The following is a 15,954-nucleotide window of genomic DNA, read 5'->3' on the forward strand; positions in this document are numbered from 1 at the left end:
GAAGATTAAAACAGTGGAAGGCAGAACAACATGAAGATGCAAAAGATCCCTTTTAATTTGAGCAAGCAAATCCAATGTTTTAGAAGAAACCAAATCATTTCCAGATAGATGAAAAATAATAATAGATGGAGTAGGTAAAGAGACAAATAGATCATCTAGAGCAGGACGTAGATTGAACCATGACATGCCTCTGTAGCCGAACCAAAAAACTTTGTAAGATGAATCGTCAAGACTCAAGTTGAGACCGTAGCATCTCAAGGAAGCTCTCCTTTTCGCCCAATAGACAAACAAATGTCCTATAACCCAGACATGACAGGAGCGCCCTAAAAGAAAATTAGAAAAAGCACAAATTAGGCCTGACATATGACGGGAAATAGTCAGATCGCCAACCACCCAGATTTTTGATAGCTTGAGATGACAAACCCAACTTTGAAGCTTCGGTAGCCGCCCCGATTCTAAAAGAATGCGAGGTAATATTCAAGTGGCCTAAACTGACATAGCAAAGACATTTATGCAAAATCGTCTTAAATTGGTATTGTGTAAGCGGAAGACCTGAACCATGCAGCAATAAATGGCCTTTCCGGTCAGGGCGCAACAACAAATATTTTGATAGTAAAGAAAGGACACACAGCGGAGAATCAGCCATTTTGTGAATGACAATCCCATGACCTTTCCCTAATTGATCTGTTTTGCTGAAGCGCAACAAGATTCTGACGCAATCAACATGCATAAAAACATCAGAAAACAAAAGGCCACTGCAAGAGGATGAAGATTTCGGCAATAATTCTGAAATGCGAAAAGCCCAGAGGAAACACAGACAAAAGGAAACATTCAAAAGAAGTGATTCATAATCAGAATAACAAATGATGGGCGAGGCAAGCAACAGACGATTTAAAATGTCAGAAGTAATCGGCACTCTGTCGTCAACCTGAAAATGTTTTTAACGGTACCCTTTAAGGGCTTGCTTACCAGAAAAGAAATGTGAGCACAGAGGAAGGCCTCGCATATTATTAAAAAATGAAATATCAAAATACCAAAATTTTAACCAAAGGAGAAGAAGAATAGGATCTTTTCATTAACTCATCAAGAAAGGCCAAAACCAACATTTCAGAGTAATAATGTACAGGAGCTCCACAGGGACCACGCGGCGTTGTACTGCGCCCACATGGAAGGAGCCAAAGAATTAGAAATAGCGAAAGTCACAGAGGACAAACTACCAACCACAAATGTTTCGAGCACGGAGAACCCAAAAGGTCCGCATCGGGCACCAAACTGCAAAATCGATCCAGCTGAAAACGGGATAAAGAATCAGCAATATCGTTAATGCAGCCTGGAATATACTTAACCCTAATCCATAAATTAAAGGCAAGGCATTTGAAAACTAATCTTCTTAAGACCGCTAAAAGAGGTAAAGATTTAGATGTCAAACAATTTATAGCAAACGCAACACCTTTGTTGTCGGAATGCAAGAGAATACGAGAATTCCGAAGACGATCACCCCAGAGTTCAAGGGCAACTAAAATAGGAAAGATCTCAAGCAGAACCACATTTTTTTGTTAAACCTTGATTTACCCATGAAGTAGGCCAAAAGTCCATAGACCACCTACTGCACCAATATGCGCCGTAACCGACCGAACCTGCAGCATCAGTAAACAAGGAAAGAGCAGAGGAATCACAAAAAGGACAAGACAAAAATTCATCCCAAATCAATAAATCAGAAACTAAGTCAGATGTAATACGAACAAAATGAAAAGGCGACTTAAAACCTACTAAAGCCTTATACAACCATTTAGAAAAAACCCGACCGATAGGTATGATTCTAGTAGCAAAGGCAAGCAGGCCCAACAAGGATTGCAAGGTGTGAACTGTAACCTTAGGTTGAGAAATAACAAAAGAAACCAAAGCAAGCAAACGTGCAATTTTCGCTGGAGGGAGACGACATTCCATCAAAGCAGTTTGATAGTTATGTCTAAAAACTCAAGACAGGTAGTAGGCCAAACAGATTTTTCTTCCGCAAGCGGAACGCCAAAAAGCTTACAGATGACACGGAATTCGGTAAACAAATATAGACAATGCAAAGAATCGGCCGTACCCATAAACAAAAAGTCATCCAAGTAGTGTAACAAGCTAGCAGAATCCGATTGAAAGGAGACTGACCATTCGAGAAAGCAAGCAAAAGCCTCAAAATATTTGCAGGACAATGAGCAGTCCATAGGAAGGCATTTATCGAAATAATAAGCTCCATCAAAATAAAAACCCAGCGAGCTAAAAGCTGTAGGATGAATAGGCAATAAACGGAAAGCAGACTTAATGTCAGCCTTAGCAAGTAAAGCAGATTGACCAATTAAACGAACTTTCGAAAGGGCATCATCAAACGATGCATAAGAAATGGAACTCTCAACATTGTCAATGCAATCGTTAAGAGAAGAACCGACAGGAAATGATAGGTGGTGTATCAAACGAAAACTATTTTTGTCTTTTTTATGTATCAAACCGAGAGGCGAAACTCTAAAATACGAAAAAGGCGGCGAAAGAAAGGGGCCCGAAACTACCCCCATCAAGTTCTTTAGAAATTTGAACAGCTACTACAGCAGGAAATCGACGAACCGAAGGGAGATTATCATGATGGACACAACCTGCGCCATCAAACACTGGCGATAGAAAACCATTAGAAAAGCCATCAAGAATGAGACCCGCCATCGGACGATCTGGCCAGATTTGAAGAAACGGCAACATTTCGACTAATTTCACTGGGGTAATTGCCAGAACGAAAATTATCCCTAGAATGGGATGGAACAGCCAGAGACAATTTTTTGAAGCAACGATTAGCAGGATGAGCACCTGCGCACGTGGCACATTCATGCGTGTAGTGACAAGAGTTAGTCCATTTACATTGCCCTTCATTAAAACCAAAACACAAGCCCTTTTTAAAAGGCACTGGCTGTGAAGAGTGAGAGGGCAGCAATTGTTTCCTTGGAATCAGCAGATTCAGCCATAAACCTACGTCTTTAGAACCCCATTTCAAATTTTTATGAATCGCTAACTTCTGACGGAACGACTCGTCATAATAGAACCAAGCTAAACTTGAAAATTTTTTAAAAGCTTTGAGAATGATGTCCACGTGTTGAAACATTCCACAACACAATTCTGGGTGTTTCTCGCCCATGATGCTAGCATATATACAGAATGCTTGAAGCCAGTTGTTGAAAGAACGGGGCACAGACTTGCGTTTTTCATCATCAAATTTATCAGAATCCTTTTTATCTAAACGATTCTCTTTAAAAGAAGGAAGGAGAGAAAGAAGGTCAATGTAATCGCCTCTCTAAATTCTTTCTTTAATAGAGGCTGATAAGTGAAAACCAAGAGGCGAGACTTCGCAAACCAACGCCTTTTTGAAACAACTCTCAGGAACCGAAGGAACAGAGACACGATCGGTTACAGAAAAAGAAGGTATAATATGCAATAAATTATGTGATTTTTCCGTAACATGTGAAGCTGATGTGTCAACATCTTTCCAAGCCTGCAATAATGAATTTTCAGAACTAGCAGGCAAGTTAGTAATACAACGTTTAAAATATTCAGTACAGGTGTTAAAGGACAATAATGACGAACGTAATTGCTCTGACTCACCAATATTCTTAACTTGTACATTATCAGATGAGGACACAGCCTGAGCAGCACACTCCAGCGAAATTTCAGCCTCAGGTGACAAATTCGATACAGGATCTGGCAAATGAACAAAAGGCAAAGAAACCGCAGGCAAAGCATTTGTAAAAGACAAAGAAGAAGATGGACATGACTCAGATAAACATGAAAAATTATTGCCAGCAGAGGAATTGACAGCAGTAACAAAATAATCATTTGTTTGCAAGGAACGATCAATACATTGCAGAGGTTGCTGACATTGAGATATATTGACAATACTAGAAGATGTACTATCTATTAAATTCTGTTTTGATAATGGCACAGAAGTGGAAGAATAAGAGCGTAAAGAATTCACATTTTTATGATCAATTTTAGACTTCTTCGTCGAAGGCTGGCCCCTGGATTCGATCCAGCGGACCGGCTTTTGTTTCAATCTCCGCAGGCGTCCAGTCGGAACTGCGCATGCTCCAGCATCGCCTTCAGTGACAAACTTGTTTTCGGATGATGGAGGAGGGCAGGAAACAAGTGATCCGGTCAGAACCAAAGAGCAGCCACTTGGAGAAATAGAGGAGGGTGGAATAAGCGGGTGCACAGGAGGAGGAGACGGAGTATTAGAAAAAAAAGACGAAGAAGGAATAGACTGGGCCAGAGGAATTGCGGAAAGCGAAAGGGATGGCACGGGAGAGACAGGAGGCAAGACGGACAAAGAAGGAGGAAAACCGGGAACAACGGAAAGGAGGGGGGAGAGGAGGCAGAGAAGCCGTGGAAGGGTCGGAAGATAAACAGGACCTCATCCAGGCATCACTATCCGGAGCAGAGACCCTCTCCATCAGCTGACGCAGCAAAGAATTCATGGCAAGTGAGAGAATAACACAGGGGTGCCTTTTTCTTCTGCTGCGGCCGTTGTTCTGAATAGAATCATTGGTTTGAATGCTTTTATAACCTTTTCTTTGTTTTTATAGGTTCATTGGATCACCCGATCAACTGTAGAATTTTCTAGAAGTTTAAAAGTCAGCTTACAGGTAAGTGACCAATTAAATAACTGAAATTTAAAATATTTAGCAAACTGTTATTGATTTGTCCCTATTCCCATAGGTAGGGGGCGCTATTGCGTTCCCCCTACCTTCATTTTTTTTACATTTGATATGTGCTTTAAAACTGAAATTTATGACTGCATTTCTATATACCTGATAAGTTCCTTGCTTTAGTATATTGTTCTCAAATGTTTCCAGTTATCATAGATTTTATTTCACTTCCTCTTTTATTTCCCCTTTTTTCTTTTATTTCCTGTCGTGCAACACTTAGCATCACCCAGCCATTTCCAGCTTTGAGCCAAGTTGTACAGACTCCCCTAGTCCTATTGCTATTTGCTATTTGGCACAGTGTTATGTAATTCTTCTTCAATTCAGCATTTTTAATAATAAAGGTTAAAACAGGTTGCAATAAACACAAATAATCTGCCTCATTATATTATCTGTACTGCCATGACCCCATCTGATACTACTGCCTACAAGTAAATCCTTCCTTGTAAAGTGGCAAGCAAGACTGGTCATCTAAGCCAGCTCCCTGTAAACTAGGTGACTGGTATCTCTAATCCCTGTAGTTCTTCTCAGTCAAGCCTGCCTGAAGTAGGTGGGGCACTTCATTCATTCATTCATTCATTTTTCCCTGTGCCTACAGGACCAGCACCACCTCCCTCTGCTGCCTCCACCCCTTTTCACTCCTCTATATATTTTAGAATTGCACAGAATTAGAATTTTTTTGCCCGTGAACTGTGGAAACTTACAGTTAGACCAAAAGGGTAGCTTTATTACTTTTTAAATGAAGCACTGCAATGCAGGTCCTCCCTGCTAGGAATTGTGTGTGTGTGTGTTGTGTGTGTGTGTGTGTGTGTGTGTGTGTGTGTGTGTGTGTGTGTGGTTTTAATGGCCAATACATCTGATAGGAATTAAGAAATGACACAGGGTGCTCTGGGGATTTCACCTCCTGCTTCTTGCTACTACATGTGTTTTAAGCCCCTGTGATGATGTTATAGGAATGAAAAACTACACACTGGGATGCAGTAAGTTACAAAAAAAGAACACTGGGTGACACTACAGAGGAGAGAGGGGTATGAATTTATTGTGATAGGCTACACAGAGACGAGCTTTAAATCAGTATTTCCAATGTGAACCCTTTGAAATTATCCTTTATCTTTTGTAAAACATGAGACAATTCTGCCATAGTGTATGTGGTATTTGTACTTCTGAATATGCAGATGAAACTTTCTTTCAATTATTTTTTAACATATTAACATATTACATATAAATCTTGTCAATTGTTATATTTATAGGAGGAACACGCAGGCACCTCTAAGTTAACATATGAAAGCATATAACAAACTAAAAAAGATATATATAAGCCTTCAACAAGATGCATAATTTTACTATGCCCTATCCACCTATCGCAGGGCGTTGAACTTCTCTATTTTGCCTTTCTAGTCGAGCTATCAGGTGTATGGTGCCAAATGTTGGTACAGGCCTGTTACATGGACTAGGAAGTGAAGGAAAAACAACAAATAATAACTAAAAGTTAAATAATGAAACACTTAATGTTGCTTGCACCATCTTTAAGATTAAATTTAGCAATTTAGTAACTTCAGAGTTGTAAACATTCTCAGTATTATCATTCTGATAATTTGAAAATAGAATCCCACATTTTCCACTTACATTGAAAAAGTTTTAAGCCTTGGTTGTTAATTGCTAGGAATTTCTCATTGTAGTAGTGGGAGTTAACCCTTCGAATGACTTCAGATACATTTAATGCGTTGGATGTTTTCCAAGCACAAGTGATAGTTAGCCTCGCTGCAATGAGAATATGGGACACTACAGTCTTGTACTGTATGGGGAAGGAGTCTATTGTCAGGCTTAACAGAGCCAGGTGTGAGGTTGGATTGATTAGGATAGCTGTGACTTGTGAAAAAAGGGAAAAAACTGAGTTCCAGAAACACCTAACGGATGTAGATGAAACTTTCTATGTATAAGAGCTACTGATTAGTAGTGTACCTTTACCCATAGCAGCTCATGTGGTTGCTAAGGGGCCGGGGGATGGAATGGGCCACACTAGGGAGGTTGCTGAATCAACAACCACAGAAAATCAGTGTACATGTAAAGCTAACACAGATCTAGTTTTGAAACATTAACCTTGTTCCTCTAAAATCTCCATTCTAGCAAAACTGACTGTCAGATGCACAGGACAAGTTTTAGAATCATACTGTTGCCAGTCAGATCTCCACCCCCCCCCCTCAATGAGTAGATTCATTGCATTCAGAGCTTTTATTCATCTTGGCCAGGCATTCTAATATTAACCCTGTGTGCCTAATATAGTCTTCCCAAGGATAAAATATCTCAGAGTATTACCTAAGCTGAAAAGCCATTTGAGGTTTGTTATTCTGCAAAACAAGCTACAGTTTAAATAAGTTTAAATTAAGGATGAAGAGTAATTGTGGGTAGGAGTACTAACAGTGATGTAATTTATCTACTAAACAACAAACAACAGCACGTAGAAGGACTTACATTTTACACCAAATCCCGATCCTATACTCCAAAAAAGATCAGTTGATAATAAAAAAAATGCTTGTGAGCTATTAAGTTAAATAAAGTTAATTTTCTGCAATGTTGCTATTCCTTGGTAACATCTGGCAGCATTCCTTCACAGCAATAGTCCCTAATAGTGTCCTAAGCTGACAATTCTCCTGCTTCTTGCCAACAAAATAAAAACAATCTACTTTTTGATACAGAGGGAGAATTAGGATACCTATCTGGTTCTCAACTGTTATTCAAGGCAACGTTAAAGTTATTTCCCCTAACTTCCTGTCCTGCTAACACAATTTTACCAAACAGGAAGCAAGGGAAAACCTGTGAAAGGGAAAAAAAACGGACAGAGGTTCTAACCTCCCACTTTTCTTTTAAGAAAAACATTTTATTTTTTGTTTGAGTTTTTGTTGGAGTCCCCCTCAGCTTGGATAGCAGTAAAAATTAGACATGAGTTCCAATTCTTCTTTACTAAGAATAGGTTTTGGCTTCACCTACATTTTAAGATCCAATTACACTATTGTCCCAATTGACTCTGTCAAGTGGTACACAGAGAGGTTGTTGGTGGCCCCATCAAAAGTTTGCTATGGGGCTCCATGAATTTTAGTTATGCTCTGCTACTAAATATTTGTTGATGTGTGATCAGAGGACCAGTGTCTCAATTTATGTCACCATAAATGTATTTGATGTGCACAGAAACATGTTAACAATAACATATTTTGTTGCTAAAACATATCTTATAATTTATATGTATAACAAAGCACATGTGTTGTCTATCATATAAAAAAAACAGCTGACACAGTGTGTTATTTTTAACACATGTTTTGTTACCTTTAACATTAATATGTGTCTTGAAACAGAAGCTGTCAAACTTCACTACACAAACATCACATCAATTTCAAAGTCTTCTGAAATCTAAAAAAAAGGTCATACACCCATCATACATAACGTGGTTATTTAGCAGTGAGTTCAACTGCAGTTCTTCTAAATCACAGAGAGCTAACTATGCCTTGTGGGAATGCTTTATCTCTGCCTTGATGCCATCTGGAACACATGAAGAGAGAAGTCACTGTTCTTACACTTTGCACTGGACTTTTAGATCACACTCTGAATAAGAGCTATTTGCTGCACAGTACATGGTGGCTTCATAGGGGTGCTGATTTATAGCCAAGAGGTCACTTAAATGTTATCATATCTTATGGTAGTCTAAAAGGTTGTAAAGTGATAATGGATCTTTAAATTCAGTTTACCACTGTATTCCATAATTGAAATGTTTATCACTCATCTAGGGCTTGAAATATAATAAAAGATTACAGACAGAACAGAATGTTAGTGTAACTTACATGGTAGAGCACACTTTAGAAGGCACAACAAGGGCACCTGCTATGTGACAATGAAAGCTTAAGCAGTACAACCACAGCTTAAAAGTTCAGTTAAACAAACATGACATTTTTACATGTAAATCCTGCATGTTTAATCGCATATCAGCTCCATATATGGCCTGATGACTATAGTGGAAAAATCGATCTTGCTATCAAAGCCAATACCAGAGGGTCTTACTCTCTTAGAGTTTCTATAAATGGGCCGTTATGGAGACTGGAAGCATATGACAACATTTCCATGGCCAAGGAAAGGCAGAGAAAAGAACTACTTTTTTGACAGTCACATGACAGATCGGACCTCTGTACATGTTCATTCTAAGGATAAGCCAAACTGGGTTAGGTTCAAAAATTACTATGTGGCTGGGCGGTCCTCAGTGTGATACAGCACCTCATCCCAAAAATCTAATGATGAAGTCAGAGAAAGGGAATATGGGGATTATGACGGTGCCAGGAAAAACACAGTATATTTTTTAAAATAAATAATTTTTATTAAGACATATCATGTATATAAAAAATATATAAACAGAAAGATTACAAAATCAAGGTGTGCATAAATGCTAAAAACATATCTGTAGTGAACTTCACAGGGCTTGGCCTCATGGATGTGACGGCCAATGCGAAGGGTAGGTATTTTAATTATCCGACATGTTTCGCCAGTATTGGCTTCTTCAGGGATAGGTTGTTAATACCTAGAACGCTACAATAATTCTGTGAAAATGACATAACAATCAGTAGATATAATCGAATGAATGATACAATAGAAAAAATCATTTAAATAGATATATATATATATGTTTGCGAGCTGACAGTATAGACTGACCTCCACCACCACCCAAAGGGCACCAAGAAAAAGTCCCCACACAACATCGGGCAGCCCAAAGATCCCCATCCCGGAACAATCACCCAACCAGACATTCTATAGATGGAAATGAGATACCTGCAAGTCACCAGGGGGGGGCCTCCACACACCTCCAGCACTAAACCTCCAGCCAAGATCACAATAGGTAGCTGCAGGGGGCAGTAAAAAGGACCTGGCCAAGTATATATCTAAAGAGGTATAAATTATTTAGAATAAGATCATTCTAAAAAGGACCTGGCCAAGTATATATCTAAAGAGGTATAAATTATTTAGAATAAGATCATTTATGATCTTATTCTAAATAATTTATACCTCTTTAGATATATACTTGGCCAGGTCCTTTTTACTGCCCCCTGCAGCTACCTATTGTGATCTTGGCTGGAGGTTTAGTGCTGGAGGTGTGTGGAGGCCCCAGCCTGGTGACTTGCAGGTATCTCATTTCCATCTATAGAATGTCTGGTTGGGTGATTGTTCCGGGATGGGGATCTTTGGGCTGCCCGATGTTGTGTTAGGACTTTTTCTTGGTGCCCTTTGGGTGGTGGTGGAGGTCAGTCTATACTGTCAGCTCGCAAACATATATATATATATCTATTTAAATGATTTTTTCTATTGTATCATTCATTCGATTATATCTACTGATTGTTATGTCATTTTCACAGAATTATTGTAGCGTTCTAGGTATTAACAACCTATCCCTGAAGAAGCCAATACTGGCGAAACATGTTGGATAATTAAAATACCTACCCTTCGCATTGGCCGTCACATCCATGAGGCCAAGCCCTGTGAAGTTCACTACAGATATGTTTTTAGCATTTATGCACACCTTGATTTTGTAATCTTTCTGTTTATATATTTTTTATATACATGATATGTCTTAATAAAAATTATTTATTTTAAAAAATATACTGTGTTTTTCCTGGCACCGTCATAATCCCCATATTCCCTTTCTCTGACTTCATCATTGGGTTAGGTTCAAGCAGAGTTCAGGAAGTTTGGATGCTGAACCAAACTGAAATCAAGCTGAATCTGTCAAATCAAAAATGACAATTTTGTGGACTAATAGACAAGGGGTTGTGAAAAAATAGCATGAAACCCTGGGAAACATGTACCATTGCAAAAAAATATTTTTAAAGAATTACAGTACATTCAGCCAGTGATATTTTTAAATGTGTAAAGTAATTACCATACCTGAGGGGGGTCCCTAATCCTACCTGTGAAGGGACACTTCTCTGTGATGCACAGAAAGTTCTGCAGCAGCACTGACATTTGCAAGAATGCTTATGTGGCAGGGGATTCCAGGCCATGCAAGTCAATGGTGTCGGTAATCTCACCGGTTGCTAGGAATGTGGCAGGTGCCAGTACCCATCCCTTCCTTAGCAACTGTTGACCATGAAAAGTTGTCATATAGAAGAGTGGTAAAAATACTGATTCTATATTTAATGTTCAGTGCCAAACTGGGGTCTGAATGTGTTAGGGCTAGGCTCTCAGTCCTTCCTTCTCTGTGCTCAGGTTGCTCAGCTGTTGGTTACTTGCCAGAACTCACCGTTCCACAGTGGTTCACCTGTTGATTATCTCCTGCTCGTCAGTCAAACCCACAGCCAGCCACTCCTGGCTATTTAATCTGCCTGGTTCATTTCATCAATTGCCTTCACCTTGGTCAAACGTATCTAGAGACTCTCTGCTGTGTTCCTGTTGAAGACTTGCCAGGCTGATGTCCCTTCTGGTTCCTGATCCTGTCTGCTGCCTCTGACTATGCTGATCTCTGACTCCCCGATTTCCTGGCTTGTTCTGACTACCCAATTTGGCTACCGAACCCTAGCTATGTTTTGACTATGTTTACCAGTTGTACCATTTTTACCATTTTAATAAAAGGTGATTTTTACTGCATTTTCTGTCTCCGTCTGTTTCATGGTTCCTAACAGAATGTGTTGACCATGGGAAGTTGTCTATATAGAAGTGGTAGAAATACTGGTTCTATATTTGATGTTCAGCGTCAAACTAGGGTCCGAATGGACAAAAGTTCAGACATCCTAGTCTCATCCTGTCTGGGTGGTAGGCAGGCAATTAAAGTTCTCATATATCATGGGAAGAAAAACACAATTAATTAATTTCATCTCTCCAATTAATTCCAGTATTTCTTTACCAAAATTTAGATTTGCATGAAATGTGAAACTGAAAACTCTTTTGCTTATCCCTGGTCAACAAAAAAACAAAACTGCAGCATGTTTTTAGTATACTACAAATAAAAGCTGCATGTGAACAGCTGCATTGTTCATAATATTGGGAAAAAAATACTTTTCCCATAACACATTGGAGTGCAGGTATTGCAAACTCTTGTACCAATCTATTACACAAAGCTTAGGATCTTGGTTGGTTACAAACTGTAATTTTATCATTATGAACAATAGTGTGCTGCTTCCATTTTCTGTGTGGCTACAGAAAGGATTTAATAAAAACAGCTAATAAACAAGGAGTCAAATTTCACAGTAACCAAATGGCAATTAAACAAGGATTGTGCAGTTATGATTTATATTAAATTTAGTACTAATTACAAGTATGTTTTGCAAAATAAACACTTCAGTATATTAACAATTTATTGTTTTCTCATATTTTAAAAGAGGTTTAGGAAATTGGCATCATCATCTAAATTAGATATGTATCAGTCACAGGAATACAGGGAAACAATAAATATCTTGCCAATGGAATCAAGGTGTTGATTCAAAGTAAAACTGAATATACAGTCAGGTCCATAAATATTGGGACATTGACACAATTGTAATCTTTTTGGCTCTATACACCTCCACAATGGATTTGAAATGAAATGAACAAGATGCTTTAACTGCAGACTTTCAGCTTTAATTTGAGGGTATTTAAATCCAAATCAGGTGAACGGTGTAGGAATTACAACAGTTTGTATTTGTGCCTCCCACTTTGTAAGGGACCGAAAGTAATGGGACAGATTAACAATCATTCATCAAACTTTCACTTTTTAATACTTGGTTGCAAATCCTTTGCAGTCAATTACAGCCTAAAGTCTGGAATGCATAGACATCACCAGATGCTGGGTTTCATGCCTGGTGATGCTCTGCCAGGGCTCTACTGCAACTGTCTTCAGTTCCTGCTTGTTTTTGGGGCATTTTCCCTTCAGTTTTGTCTTCAGCAAGTGAAATGCATGCTCAATTGGATCCAGGTCAGGTGATTGACTTGGCCATTGCATAACATTCCACTTCTTTCCCTTAAAAAACTCTTTGGTTGCTTTCGCAGTATGCTTCGGGTCATTGTCCATCTGCACTGTGAAGCGCCGTCCAATGAGTTCTGAAGCATTTTGCTGAATAATATTGCCCGAAACACTTCAGAATTCATCCTGCTGCTTTTGTCAGCAGTCACATCATCAATAAATACAAGAGAACCAGTTCCATTGGCAGCCATACATGCCCACGCCATGACACTACCACTACCATGCTTCACAGATGAGGTGGTATGCTTTGGATCATGAGCAGTTCCTTTCCTTCTCCATACTCTTCTCTTCCGATTACTCTGGTACAAGTTGATCTTGGTCTCATCTGTCCATAGGGTGTTGTTCCAGAACGGTGAAGGCTTTTTAAGATGTTGTTTGGCAAACTCTAATCTGGCCTTCCTGTTTTTGAGGCTCACTAATGGTTTACATTTTGTGGTGAACCCTCTGTATTCACTCTGGTGAAGTCTTCTCTTGATTGTTGACTTTGACACACATACACCTACCTTCTGCAGAGTTTTCTTGATCTGGCCGACTGTTGTGAAGGGTGTCTTCTTCACCAGGGAAAGAATTCTTTGGTCATCCACCACAGTTGTTTTCCGTGGTCTTCCGGGTCTTTTGGTGTTGCTGAGCTCACTGGTGCGTTCTTTCTTTTTAAGGATGTTCCAAACAGTTGATTTGGCCACACCTAATGTTTTTGCTATCTCTCTGATGGGTTTGTTTTGTTTTTTCAGCCTAATTATGGCTTGCTTCACTGATAGTGACAGCTCTTTGGATCTCATATTGAGAGTTGACAGCAACAGATTCCAAATGCAAATAGCACACTTGAAATGAACTCTGGACCTTTTATCTGCTCCTTGTAAATGGGATAATGAGGGAATAACACACACCTGGCCATGGAACAGCTGAGCAGCCAATTGTCCCATTATTTTTGGTCCCTTAAAAAGTGGGAGGCACATATACAAACTGTTGTAATTCCTACACCGTTCACCTGATTTGGATGTAAATACCCTCAAATTAAACCTGAAAGTCTGCAGTTAAAGCACATCTTGTTCGTTTCACTTCAAATCGACTGTGGTGGTGTATAGAGCCAAAAAGATTAGAATTGTGTCAATGTCCCAATATTTATGGACCTGACTGTACACCTTTGTAACCAATGTGTAACTGGCACAGTCTATAAAATTTAAACTATTTATGCACACTTTCATTGGAGAATTTTCTGCAGATGGCAACACATATGTACTTATTTCTATAAGTTACTGACAGTCTTACATAGTTATGTACTGGCTAGTCTTTTGTCCAGGGTTCAAAGACATCATTTAGTGCACTATAGTTCAGGTTTATTACACAAACTTAGGGTATGTTATTGTAGTTCTTCTTCTGTGATTTCGGCTGTCATACTAATAGAGATCCAGAGATATTATAGGCTTAGGCAGATTATGCAATTTTCTTTCCTTCCACCATGGGTGGAAAGAAAGAAAATTGCTTGATTTCCCCATCAACACAGTCAGTGTTGATAGGGGAATCCCTCCCGGAGTGCTATTGTGTTCTGCAGGTGGGGAGCCTTCCTTGTCAGCAGAACACAATGATTAGTGTTGCCGGCTATAGCCTGCGGCACTAATTGTTCTGGAAAAACCCAATAGGCTGGCTGTACATAAGTCGATCAATAGACTGACTTGTGTACAACCAGGGTTCCCATACATGGATCAAAATTTCTCCCTGCTGAACCAGACAAATTTTGAGAAATGTATTTTAAAAAAAACTATGATAATATTTTTTTTAATACAGCTGTATCCCTCTTTTTTATGGACATCATACCAACAACAAGGTGATTGACTCAGGATGAGCAAACTCTTACCTTTCCTCTCACTTACACTCATAAGTCCTTCACTGAACCCTGTTGGGTTTATCCCCACAGGGATTGCATACCCCCCACATTATGTTTTGCACATTGACATTCTATCATGATTTTCTACAATATTTTCACCATAATCACTCACTATTTATTTCTCTTATTGGCCGACACTTCACTGCAGTCTACCTTTATGGGGCATATTAGTAATATTATCAATTTACATTTTTCGTGGTCCAAATACACTCATTATATATTTACTAACCATCATTTGTTATAATTCCTTTGTAAGTCCATTAAGTTGAATTTTTCATTTAGACATTGAGAATTCATAATTCTATGGTACAATTATACATACTACATATATACAGTGGGGAGGGAAAGTATTCAGACCCCCTTAAATTTTTCACTCTTTATTATATTGCAACCATTTGCTAAAATCATTTAAGTTCATTTTTTTTCCTCATTAATGTACACACAGCACCCCATATTGACAGAAAAACACAGAAGTGTTGACATTTTTGCAGATTTATTAAAAAAGAAAAATTGAAATATCACATGGTCCTAAGTATTCAGACCTTTTGCTCAGTATTTAGTAGAAGCACCCTTTTGATCTAATACAGTCATGAGTCTTTTTGGGAAAGATGCAACAAGTTTTTCACACCTGGATTTGGGTATCCTCTGCCATTCCTCCTTGCAGATCCTCTCCAGTTCTGTCAGGTTGGATGTAAACGTTGGTGGACAGCCATTTTTAGGTCTCTCCAGAGATGCTCAATTGGGTTTATGTCAGGGCTCTGGCTGGGCCATTCAAGAACAGTCACGGAGTTGTTGTGAAGCCACTCCTTCATTATTTTAGCTGTGTGCTTAGGGTCATTGTCTTGTTGGAAGGTAAACATTCGGCCCAGTCTGAGGTCCTGGGCATTCTGGAGAAGGTTTTCGTCCAGGATATCCCTGTACTTGGCTGCATTTATCTTTCTCTCGATTGCAACCAGTCATCCTGTCCCTGCTGCTGAAAAACACCCCCCACAGCATGATGCTGCCACCACCATGCTTCACTGTTGGGACTGTATTGGACAGGTGATGAGCAGTGCCTGGTTTTCTCCACATATACTGCTTAGAATTAAGGCCAAAAAGTTCTATCTTGGTCTCATCAGACCAGAGAATCTTATTTCTCACCATCTTGGAGTCCTTCAGGTGTTTTTTTTTTAGCAAACTCCATGGGGGCTTTCATGTGTCTTGCACTGAGGAGAGGCTTCCGTCGGGCCACTCTGCCATAAAGCCCTGACTGGTGGAGGGCTGCAGTGATGGTTGACTTTCTACAACTTTCTCCCATCTCCCGACTGCATCTCTGGAGCTCAGGCACAGTGATCTTTGGGTTCTTCTTTACCTCTCTCACCAAGGCTCTTCTC

This window comes from Aquarana catesbeiana, linkage group LG01 (genome assembly GCF_042186555.1).
Source record: "Aquarana catesbeiana isolate 2022-GZ linkage group LG01, ASM4218655v1, whole genome shotgun sequence".
Taxonomy (NCBI): Eukaryota; Metazoa; Chordata; class Amphibia; order Anura; family Ranidae; genus Aquarana; species Aquarana catesbeiana.